Below are 13,002 nucleotides of genomic sequence, written 5' to 3' on the forward strand. Positions count from 1 at the left end.
AACAATTTTTTTTCAATAATGTTCATTTTTAGTACGTAAAATAACTTTCTTAGACAATTTTTAATGACGTTAGTTCCAAACTAAAAAAATTAGATAGTTTCGCAAAAAAAAATTATTTTTCACTGTATGAAATGTCTTAGAAAAATTTTTTTGGAAAGACAATTTTTTTTCAATAATGTTCACTTCTAGTACTTAAAAAAACTTTCTTAGACAATTTTTAATGACGTTAGTTCCAAACTAAAAGAATTAGATAGTTTCGCAAAAATGAAATTATTTTTCACTGTATGAAATGTCTTGGAAAAATTTTTTTGAAAAGACAATTTTTTTTCAATAATGTTAATTTTTAGTACGTAAAAAAACTTTCTTAGACAATTTTTAATGACGTTAGTTCCAAACTAAAAGAATTAGATAGTTTCGCAAAAAAAAATTATTTTTCACAGTATGAAATGTCTTAGAAAAATTTTTGAAAAGTTTTTTTGAAAAGACAATTTTTTTCATTAATGTACACTTTTAGTACGTAAAAAAACTTTCTTAGACAATTTTTAATGACGTTAGTTCCAAACTAAAAGGATTAGATAGTTTCGCAAAAAAAAATTATTTTTCACTGTATGAAATGTCTTGGAAAAATTTTTGAAAAATTTTTTTGGAAAGACAATTTTTTTTCAATAATGTTCACTTTTAGTACGTAAAAAAACTTTCTTAGACAATTTTTAATGACGTTAGTTCCAAACTAAAAGAATTAGATAGTTTCGCAAAAAAAATTATTTTTCACTGTAGGAAATGTCTTGAAAAATATTTTTTGAAAAGACACTTTTTTTTAAATAATGTTCACTTTTAGTACGTAAAAAACTTTCTTAGACAATTTTTAATGACGTTAGTTCCAAACTAAAAGAATTAGATAGTTTCGCAAAAAAAAATTATTTTTCTCTGTATGAAATGTCTTGAAAAATTTTTTTTGAAAAGACAATTTTTTTTCAATAATGTTCATTTTTAAAACGTAAAAAAACTTTCTTAGACAATTTTTAATGACGTTAGTTCCAAACAGAAAGAATTAGATAGTTTCGCAAAAAAAATTTATTTTTCACTGTATGAAAAGTCTTGGAAAAATTTTTGAAAAATTTTTTTTGAAAGAAAATTTTTATTCAATAATGTTCAATTTTAGTACGTAAAAAAACTTTCTTAGACAATTTTTAATGACGTTAGTTCCAAACTAAAAGAATTAGATAGTTTCGCAAAAAAAAAATTATTTTTCACTGTATGAAATGTCTTAGAAAAATTTTTGAAAAGTTTTTTTGAAAAGACAATTTTTTTCAATAATGTTCACTTTTAGTACGTAAAAAAACTTTCTTAGACAATTTTTAATGACGTTAGTTCCAAACTAAAAGAATTAGATAGTTTCGCAAAAAAAAATTATTTTTCACTGTATGAAATGTCTTGGAAAAATTTTTTTGAAAAGACAATTTTTTTTCAATAATGTTTATTTTTAGTACGTAAAAAAACTTTCTTAGACAATTTTTAATGACGTTAGTTCCAAACTAAAAGAATTAGATAGTTTCGTAAAAAAAATTATTTTTCACTGTATGAAATGTCTTAGAAAAAGTTTAAAAATTTTTTTGAAAAGACAATTTTTTTTCAATAATGTTCATTTTTAGTACGTAAAAAAACTTTCTTATACAATTTCTAATGACGTTAGTTCCAAACTAAAAGAATTAGATAGTTTCGCAAAAAAAAATTATTTTTCACTGTATGAAATGTCTTGGAAAAATTTATTTGAAAAGACAATATTTTTTCAATAATGTTCATTTTTAGTACGTAAAAAAACTTTCTTAGACAATTTTTAATGACGTTTGTTCCAAACTAAAAGAATTAGATAGTTTCGCAAAAAAAAATTATTTTTCACTGTATGAAATGTCTTAGAAAAAACTTTGAAAATTTTTTTGAAGAGACAATTTTTTTTCAGTAATGTTCACGTTTAGTACGTAAAAATACTTTCTTAGACAATTTTTAATGACGTTAGTTCCAAACTAAGAGAATTAGATAGTTTCGCAAAAAAAAATTATTTTTCACTGTATGGAATGTCTTGGAAAAATTTTTGAAAAATTTTTTTGAAAAGACAATTTTTTTTCAATAATGTTCACTTTTAGTACGTAAAAAAACTTTCTTAGACAATTTTTAATGACGTTAGTTCCAAACTAAAAGAATTAGATAGTTTCGCAAAAAAAAATTATTTTTCACTGTATGAAATGTCTTAGAAAAATTTTTGAAAAATTTTTTTGAAAAGACAATTTTTTTTCAATAATGTTCACTTTTAGTACGTAAAAAAAATTTCTTAGACAATTTTTAATGACGTTACTTCCAAACTAAAAGAATTAGATAGTTTCGCAAAAAAAAATTAATTTTCACTGTATGAAATGTCTTAGAAAAATTTTTGAAAATTTTTTTTGAAAAGACAATTTTTTTCAATAATGTTCACTTTTAGTACGTAAAAAAACTTTCTTAAACAATCTTTAATGACGTTAGTTCCAAACTAAAAGAATTAGATAGTTTCGCAAAAAAAAATTATTTTTCACTGTATGAAATGTCTTGGAAAAAGTTTTTGAAAAGACAATTTTTTTTCAATAATGTTCATTTTTAAAACATGAAAAAACTTTCTTAGACAATTTTTAATGACGTTAGTTCCAAAATAAAAGAATTAGATAGTTTCGCAAAAAAAAACTATTTTTCACTGTATGAAATGTCTTGGAAAAATTTTTTTGAAAAGACAATTTTTTTTCAATAATGTTCATTTTTAGTACGTAAAAAAACTTTCTTAGACAATTTTTAATGACGTTAGTTCCAAACTAAAAGAATTAGATAGTTTCGCAAAAAAAAATTATTTTTCACTGTATGAATTGTCTTAGAAAAATTTTTGAAAAGTTTTTTTGAAAAGACAATTTTTTTCATTAATGTACACTTTTAGTACGTAAAAAAACTTTCTTAGACAATTTTTAATGACGTTAGTTCCAAACTGAAAGGATTAGATAGTTTCGCAAAAAAAAATTATTTTTCACTGTATGAAATGTCTTGGAAAAATTTTTAAAAAATTTTTTTGAAAAGACAACTTTTTTTCAATAATGTTCATTTTTAGTACGTAAAAAAACTTTCTTAGACAATTTTTAATGACGTTAGTTCCAAACTAAAAAAATTAAATAGTTTCGCAAAAAAAAAATTATTTTTTATTGTATGAAATGTTTTAGAAAATTTTTGAAACATTTTTTTGAAAAGACAATTTTTTTTCAACAATGTTTAGTTTTAGTACGTAAGAAAACTTTCTTAGACAACTTTTAATTACGTTAGTTCCAAACTAAAAGAATTAGATAGTTTCGCAAAAAAAAATTATTTTTCACTGTAGGAAATGTCTTGGAAAATATTTTTTGAAAAGACACTTTTTTTTAAATAATGTTCACGTTTAGTACGTAAAAATACTTTCCTAGACAATTTTTAATGACGTTATTTCCAAACTAAAAGAATTAGATAGTTTCGCAAAAAAAAATTCATTTTCACTGTATAAAATGTCTTGAAAAATTTTTTTTGAAAAGACAATTTTTTTTCAATAATGTTCATTTTTAGTACGTAAAAAATTTTTCTTAGACAATTTTTAATGACGTTAGTTCCAAACAGAAAGAATTAGATAGTTTCGCAAAAAAAATTTATTTTTCACTGTATGAAGTGTCTTGGAAAAATTTTTGAAAAATTTTTTTTGAAAGACAATTTTTTTTCAATATTGTTCACTTTTAGTACGTAAAAAAACTTTCTTAGACAATTTTTAATGACGTTAGTTCCAAACTAAAAGAATTAGATAGTTTCGCAAAAAAAAAATTATTTTTCACTGTATGAAATGTCTTAGAAAAATTTTTGAAAAGTTTTTTTGAAAAGACAATTTTTTTCAATAATGTTCACTTTTAGTACGTAAAAAAACTTTTTTAGACAATTTTTAATGACGTTAGCTCCAAACTAAAAGAATTAGATAGTTTCGCAAAAAAAAATTATTTTTCACTGTATGAAATGTCTTAGAAAAAATTTTGAAAATTTTTTTTGAAGAGACAATTTTTTTTCAATAATGTTCACTTTTAGTACGTAAAAAAACTTTCTTAGACAATTTTTAATGACGTTAGTTCCAAACTAAAAGAATTAGATAGTTTCGCAAAAAAAAGTTATTTTTCACTGTATGAAATGTCTTGGAAAAATTTTTTTGAAAAGACAATTTTTTTTCAATAATGTTCACTTTTAGTACGTAAAAAAACTTTCTTAGACAATTTTTAATGACGTTAGTTCCAAACTAAAAGAATTAGATAGTTTCGCAAAAAAAAAAATATTTTTCACTGTATGAAATGTCTTGGAAAAATTTTTTTGAAAAGACAATTTTTTTTCAATAATGTTTATTTTTAGTACGTAAAAAAACTTTCTTAGACAATTTTTAATGACGTTAGTTCCAAACTAAAAAAATTAGATAGTTTCGCAAAAAAAAAAATTATTTTTCACTGTATGAAATGTCTTGGAAAAATTTTTTTGAAAAGACAATTTTTTTTCAATAATGTTCATTTTTAGTACGTAAAAAAACTTTCTTAGACAATTTTTAATGACGTTAGTTCCAAACTAAGAGAATTAGATAGTTTCGCAAAAAAAAATTATTTTTCACTGTATGAAATGTCTTGGAAAAATTTTTGAAAAATTTTTTTGAAAAGACAATTATTTTTCAATAATGTTCACTTTTAGTACGTAAAAAAACTTTCTTAGACAATTTTTAATGACGTTAGTTCCAAACTAAAAGAATTAGATAGTTTCGCAAAAAAAAATTATTTTTCACTGTATGAAATGTCTTTGAAAAATTTTTTAAAAATTTTTTTGAAAAGACAATTTTTTTTCAATAATGTTCACTTTTAGTACGTAAAAAAAATTTCTTAGACAATTTTTAATGACGTTACTTCCAAACTAAAAGAATTAGATAGTTTCGCAAAAAAAAATTATTTTTCACTGTATGAAATGTCTTAGAAAAATTTTTGAAAATTTTTTTTGAAAAGACAATTTTTTTCAATAATAGTTCACTTTTAGTACGTAAAAAAACTTTCTTAAACAATCTTTAATGACGTTAGTTCCAAACTAAAAGAATTAGATAGTTTCGCAAAAAAAAATTATTTTTCACTGTATGAAATGTCTTGGAAAAAGTTTTTGAAAAGACAATTTTTTTTCAATAATGTTCATTTTTAAAACATGAAAAAACTTTCTTAGACAATTTTTAATGACGTTAGTTCCAAAATAAAAGAATTAGATAGTTTCGCAAAAAAAAACTATTTTTCACTGTATGAAATGTCTTGGAAAAATTTTTTTGAAAAGACAATTTTTTTTCAATAATGTTCATTTTTAGTACGTAAAAAAACTTTCTTAGACAATTTTTAATGACGTTAGTTCCAAACTAAAAGAATTAGATAGTTTCGCAAAAAAAAATTATTTTTCACTGTATGAAATGTCTTAGAAAAATTTTTGAAAAGTTTTTTTGAAAAGACAATTTTTTTCATTAATGTACACTTTTAGTACGTAAAAAAACTTTCTTAGACAATTTTTAATGACGTTAGTTCCAAACTGAAAGGATTAGATAGTTTCGCAAAAAAAAATTATTTTTCACTGTATGAAATGTCTTGGAAACATTTTTAAAAAATTTTTTTGAAAAGACAACTTTTTTTCAATAATGTTCATTTTTAGTACGTAAAAAAACTTTCTTAGACAATTTTTAATGACGTTAGTTCCAAACTAAAAAAATTAAATAGTTTCGCAAAAAAAAAATTATTTTTTATTGTATGAAATGTTTTAGAAAATTTTTGAAACATTTTTTTGAAAAGACAATTTTTTTTCAACAATGTTTAGTTTTAGTACGTAAGAAAACTTTCTTAGACAACTTTTAATTACGTTAGTTCCAAACTAAAAGAATTAGATAGTTTCGCAAAAAAAAATTATTTTTCACTGTAGGAAAAGTCTTGGAAAATATTTTTTGAAAAGACACTTTTTTTTAAATAATGTTCACGTTTAGTACGTAAAAATACTTTCCTAGACAATTTTTAATGACGTTATTTCCAAACTAAAAGAATTAGATAGTTTCGCAAAAAAAAATTCATTTTCACTGTATAAAATGTCTTGAAAAATTTTTTTTGAAAAGACAATTTTTTTTCAATAATGTTCATTTTTAGTACGTAAGAAATTTTTCTTAGACAATTTTTAATGACGTTAGTTCCAAACAGAAAGAATTAGATAGTTTCGCAAAAAAAATTTATTTTTCACTGTATGAAGTGTCTTGGAAAAATTTTTGAAAAATTTTTTTTGAAAGACAATTTTTTTTCAATAATGTTCACTTTTAGTACGTAAAAAAACTTTCTTAGACAATTTTTAATGACGTTTGTTCCAAACTAAAAGAATTAGATAGTTTCGCAAAAAAAAAATTATTTTTCACTGTATGAAATGTCTTAGAAAAATTTTTGAAAAGTTTTTTTGAAAAGACAATTTTTTTCAATAATGTTCACTTTTAGTACGTAAAAAAACTTTTTTAGACAATTTTTAATGACGTTAGTTCCAAACTAAAAGAATTAGATAGTTTCGCAAAAAAAAAATTATTTTTCACTGTATGAAATGTCTTGGAAAAATTTTTTTGAAAAGACAATTTTTTTTCAATAATGTTCACTTTTAGTACGTAAAAAAACTTTCTTAGACAATTTTTAATGACGTTAGTTCCAAACTAAAAGAATTAGATAGTTTCGCAAAAAAAAAAATATTTTTCACTGTATGAAATGTCTTGGAAAAATTTTTTTGAAAAGACAATTTTTTTTCAATAATGTTTATTTTTAGTACGTAAAAAAACTTTCTTAGACAATTTTTAATGACGTTAGTTCCAAACTAAAAAAATTAGATAGTTTCGCAAAAAAAAAAATTATTTTTCACTGTATGAAATGTCTTGGAAAAATTTTTTTGAAAAGACAATTTTTTTTCAATAATGTTCATTTTTAGTACGTAAAAAAACTTTCTTAGACAATTTTTAATGACGTTAGTTCCAAACTAAGAGAATTAGATAGTTTCGCAAAAAAAAATTATTTTTCACTGTATGAAATGTCTTGGAAAAATTTTTGAAAAATTTTTTTGAAAAGACAATTATTTTTCAATAATGTTCACTTTTAGTACGTAAAAAAACTTTCTTAGACAATTTTTAATGACGTTAGTTCCAAACTAAAAGAATTAGATAGTTTCGCAAAAAAAAATTATTTTTCACTGTATGAAATGTCTTTGAAAAATTTTTGAAAAATTTTTTTGAAAAGACAATTTTTTTTCAATAATGTTCACTTTTAGTACGTAAAAAAAATTTCTTAGACAATTTTTAATGACGTTACTTCCAAACTAAAAGAATTAGATAGTTTCGCAAAAAAAAATTATTTTTCACTGTATGAAATGTCTTAGAAAAATTTTTGAAAATTTTTTTTGAAAAGACAATTTTTTTCAATAATAGTTCACTTTTAGTACGTAAAAAAACTTTCTTAAACAATCTTTAATGACGTTAGTTCCAAACTAAAAGAATTAGATAGTTTCGCAAAAAAAAATTATTTTTCACTGTATGAAATGTCTTGGAAAAAGTTTTTGAAAAGACAATTTTTTTTCAATAATGTTCATTTTTAAAACATGAAAAAACTTTCTTAGACAATTTTTAATGACGTTAGTTCCAAAATAAAAGAATTAGATAGTTTCGCAAAAAAAAACTATTTTTCACTGTATGAAATGTCTTGGAAAAATTTTTTTGAAAAGACAATTTTTTTTCAATAATGTTCATTTTTAGTACTTAAAAAAACTTTCTTAGACAATTTTTAATGACGTTAGTTCCAAACTAAAAGAATTAGATAGTTTCGCAAAAATGAAATTATTTTTCACTGTATGAAATGTCTTGGAAAAATTTTTTTGAAAAGACAATTTTTTTTCAATAATGTTCATTTTTAGTACGTAAAAAAACTTTCTTAGACAATTTTTAATGACGTTAGTTCCAAACTAAAAGAATTAGATAGTTTCGCAAATAAAAATTATTTTTCACAGTATGAAATGTCTTAGAAAAATTTTTGAAAAGTTTTTTTGAAAAGACAATTTTTTTCATTAATGTACACTTTTAGTACGTAAAAAAACTTTCTTAGACAATTTTTAATGACGTTAGTTCCAAACTAAAAGGATTAGATAGTTTCGCAAAAAAAAATTATTTTTCACTGTATGAAATGTCTTGGAAAAATTTTTGAAAAATTTTTTTGGAAAGACAATTTTTTTTCAATAATGTTCACTTTTAGTACGTAAAAAAACTTTCTTAGACAATTTTTAATGACGTTAGTTCCAAACTAAAAGAATTAGATAGTTTCGCAAAAAAAATTATTTTTCACTGTAGGAAATGTCTTGAAAAATATTTTTTGAAAAGACACTTTTTTTTAAATAATGTTCACTTTTAGTACGTAAAAAACTTTCTTAGACAATTTTTAATGACGTTAGTTCCAAACTAAAAGAATTAGATAGTTTCGCAAAAAAAAATTATTTTTCTCTGTATGAAATGTCTTGAAAAATTTTTTTTGAAAAGACAATTTTTTTTCAATAATGTTCATTTTTAAAACGTAAAAAAACTTTCTTAGACAATTTTTAATGACGTTAGTTCCAAACAGAAAGAATTAGATAGTTTCGCAAAAAAAATTTATTTTTCACTGTATGAAAAGTCTTGGAAAAATTTTTGAAAAATTTTTTTTGAAAGAAAATTTTTATTCAATAATGTTCACTTTTAGTACGTAAAAAAACTTTCTTAGACAATTTTTAATGACGTTAGTTCCAAACTAAAAGAATTAGATAGTTTCGCAAAAAAAAAATTATTTTTCACTGTATGAAATGTCTTAGAAAAATTTTTGAAAAGTTTTTTTGAAAAGACAATTTTTTTCAATAATGTTCACTTTTAGTACGTAAAAAAACTTTCTTAGACAATTTTTAATGACGTTAGTTCCAAACTAAAAGAATTAGATAGTTTCGCAAAAAAAAATTATTTTTCACTGTATGAAATGTCTTGGAAAAATTTTTTTGAAAAGACAATTTTTTTTCAATAATGTTTATTTTTAGTACGTAAAAAAACTTTCTTAGACAATTTTTAATGACGTTAGTTCCAAACTAAAAGAATTAGATAGTTTCGTAAAAAAAATTATTTTTCACTGTATGAAATGTCTTAGAAAAAGTTTAAAAATTTTTTTGAAAAGACAATTTTTTTTCAATAATGTTCATTTTTAGTACGTAAAAAAACTTTCTTATACAATTTCTAATGACGTTAGTTCCAAACTAAAAGAATTAGATAGTTTCGCAAAAAAAAATTATTTTTCACTGTATGAAATGTCTTGGAAAAATTTATTTGAAAAGACAATATTTTTTCAATAATGTTCATTTTTAGTACGTAAAAAAACTTTCTTAGACAATTTTTAATGACGTTTGTTCCAAACTAAAAGAATTAGATAGTTTCGCAAAAAAAAATTATTTTTCACTGTATGAAACGTCCTGGAAAAAATTTTTTGAAAAGACACTTTTTTTTAAATAATGTTCACTTTTAGTACGTAAAAAACTTTCTTACACAATTTTTAATGACGTTAGTTCCAAACTAAAAGAATTAGATAGTTTCGCAAAAAAAAATTATTTTTCACTGTATGAAATGTCTTGGAAAATTTTTTTTGAAAAGACAATTTTTTTTCAATAATGTTCATTTTTAGTACGTAAAAAAACTTTCTTAGACAATTTTTAATGACGTTAGTTCCAAACTAAAAGAATTAGATAGTTTCGCAAAAAAAAATTATTTTTCACTGTATGAAGTGTCTTGGAAAAATTTTTGAAAAATTTTTTTGGAAAGACAATTTTTTTTCAATAATGTTCACTTTTAGTACGTAAAAAAACTTTCTTAGACAATTTTTAATGACGTTAGTTCCAAACTAAAAGAATTAGATAGTTTCGCAAAAAAAAATTATTTTTCACTGTATGAAATGTCTTAGAAAAAACTTTGAAAATTTTTTTGAAGAGACAATTTTTTTTCAGTAATGTTCACGTTTAGTACGTAAAAATACTTTCTTAGACAATTTTTAATGACGTTAGTTCCAAACTAAGAGAATTAGATAGTTTCGCAAAAAAAAATTATTTTTCACTGTATGGAATGTCTTGGAAAAATTTTTGAAAAATTTTTTTGAAAAGACAATTTTTTTTCAATAATGTTCACTTTTAGTACGTAAAAAAACTTTCTTAGACAATTTTTAATGACGTTAGTTCCAAACTAAAAGAATTAGATAGTTTCGCAAAAAAAAATTATTTTTCACTGTATGAAATGTCTTAGAAAAATTTTTGAAAAATTTTTTTGAAAAGACAATTTTTTTTCAATAATGTTCACTTTTAGTACGTAAAAAAAATTTCTTAGACAATTTTTAATGACGTTACTTCCAAACTAAAAGAATTAGATAGTTTCGCAAAAAAAAATTAATTTTCAATGTATGAAATGTCTTAGAAAAATTTTTGAAAATTTTTTTTGAAAAGACAATTTTTTTCAATAATGTTCACTTTTAGTACGTAAAAAAACTTTCTTAAACAATCTTTAATGACGTTAGTTCCAAACTAAAAGAATTAGATAGTTTCGCAAAAAAAAATTATTTTTCACTGTATGAAATGTCTTGGAAAAAGTTTTTGAAAAGACAATTTTTTTTCAATAATGTTCATTTTTAAAACATGAAAAAACTTTCTTAGACAATTTTTAATGACGTTAGTTCCAAAATAAAAGAATTAGATAGTTTCGCAAAAAAAAACTATTTTTCACTGTATGAAATGTCTTGGAAAAATTTTTTTGAAAAGACAATTTTTTTTCAATAATGTTCATTTTTAGTACGTAAAAAAACTTTCTTAGACAATTTTTAATGACGTTAGTTCCAAACTAAAAGAATTAGATAGTTTCGCAAAAAAAAATTATTTTTCACTGTATGAAATGTCTTAGAAAAATTTTTGAAAAGTTTTTTTGAAAAGACAATTTTTTTCATTAATGTACACTTTTAGTACGTAAAAAAACTTTCTTAGACAATTTTTAATGACGTTAGTTCCAAACTGAAAGGATTAGATAGTTTCGCAAAAAAAAATTATTTTTCACTGTATGAAATGTCTTGGAAAAATTTTTAAAAAATTTTTTTGAAAAGACAACTTTTTTTCAATAATGTTCATTTTTAGTACGTAAAAAAACTTTCTTAGACAATTTTTAATGACGTTAGTTCCAAACTAAAAGAATTAGATAGTTTCGCAAAAAAAAAAATATTTTTCACTGTATGAAATGTCTTGGAAAAATTTTTTTGAAATAACAATTTTTTTTCAATAATGTTCATTTTTAGTACGTAAAATAACTTTCTTAGACAATTTTTAATGACGTTAGTTCCAAACTAAAAAAATTAGATAGTTTCGCAAAAAAAAATTATTTTTCACTGTATGAAATGTCTTAGAAAAATTTTTGAAAAATTTTTTTGGAAAAACAATTTTTTTTCAATAATGTTCACTTTTAGTACGTAAAAAAACTTTCTTAGACAATTTTTAATGACGTTAGTTCCAAACTAAAAGAATTAGATAGTTTCGCAAAAAAAAATTATTTTTCACTGTATGAAATGTCTTGGAAAAATTTTTTGAAAAGACAATTTTTTTTCAATAATGTTCATTTTTTGTACGTAAAAAAACTTTCTTAGACAATTTTTAATGACGTTAGTTCCAAACTAAAAGAATTAGATAGTTTCGAAAAAAAAACTATTTTTCACTGTAGGAAATGTCTTGGAAAAATTTTTTTGAAAAGACAATTTTTTTTCAATAATGTTTATTTTTAGTACGTAAAAAAACTTTCTTAGACAATTTTTAATGACGTTAGTTCCAAACTAAAAAAATTAGATAGTTTCGCAAAAAAAAATTATTTTTCACTGTATGAAATGTCTTGGAAAAATTTTTTTGAAAAGACAATTTTTTTTCAATAATGTTCATTTTTAGTACGTAAAAAAACTTTCTTAGACAATTTTTTATGACGTTAGTTCCAAACTAAAAGAATTAGATAGTTTCGCAAAAAAAAATTATTTTTCACTGTATGAAATGTCTTAGAAAAATTTTTGAAAAGTTTTTTTGAAAAGACAATTTTTTTCAATAATTTTCACTTTTAGTACCTAAAAAAACTTTCTTAGACAATTTTTAATGACGTTAGTTCCAAACTAAAAGAATTAGATAGTTTCGCAAAAAAAAATTATTTTTCACTGTATGAAATGTCTTAGAAAAATTTTAAAAATTTTTTTGAAAAGACAATTTTTTTTCAATAATGTTCATTTTTAGTACGTAAAAAAACTTTCTTAGACAATTTCTAATGACGTTAGTTCCAAACTAAAAGAATTAGATAGTTTCGCAAAAAAAAATTATTTTTCACTGTATGAAATGTCTTAGACAAGCTTTTGAAAATTTTTTTTGAAAAGACAATTTTTTTTCAATAATATTCACTTTTAGTACGTAAAAAAACTTTCTTAGACAATTTTTATTGACGTTGGTTCCAAACTAAAAGAATTAGATAGTTTCGCAAAAAAAAAATTGTTTTTCTCTGTATGAAATGTCTTAGAAAAATTAAAAAAATTTTTTTGAAAAGACAATTTTTTTTCAATAATGTTCACTTTTAGTACGTAAAAAAACTTTCTTAGACAATTTCTAATGACGTTAGCTCCAAACTAAAAGAATTAGATAGTTTCGCAAAAAAAAATTATTTTTCACTGTATGAAATGTCTTGGAAAAATTTTTTTGAAAAGACAATTTTTTTTCAATAATGTTCATTTTTAGTACGTAAAAAAACTTTCTTAGACAATTTTTAATGACGTTAGTTCCAAACTAAAAGAATTAGATAGTTTCGCAAAAAAAAATTATTTTTCACTGTATGAAATGTCTTGGAAAAAT

Source organism: Aplidium turbinatum, chromosome 14, assembly GCF_918807975.1.
Source record: "Aplidium turbinatum chromosome 14, kaAplTurb1.1, whole genome shotgun sequence".
NCBI lineage: Eukaryota > Metazoa > Chordata > Ascidiacea > Aplousobranchia > Polyclinidae > Aplidium > Aplidium turbinatum.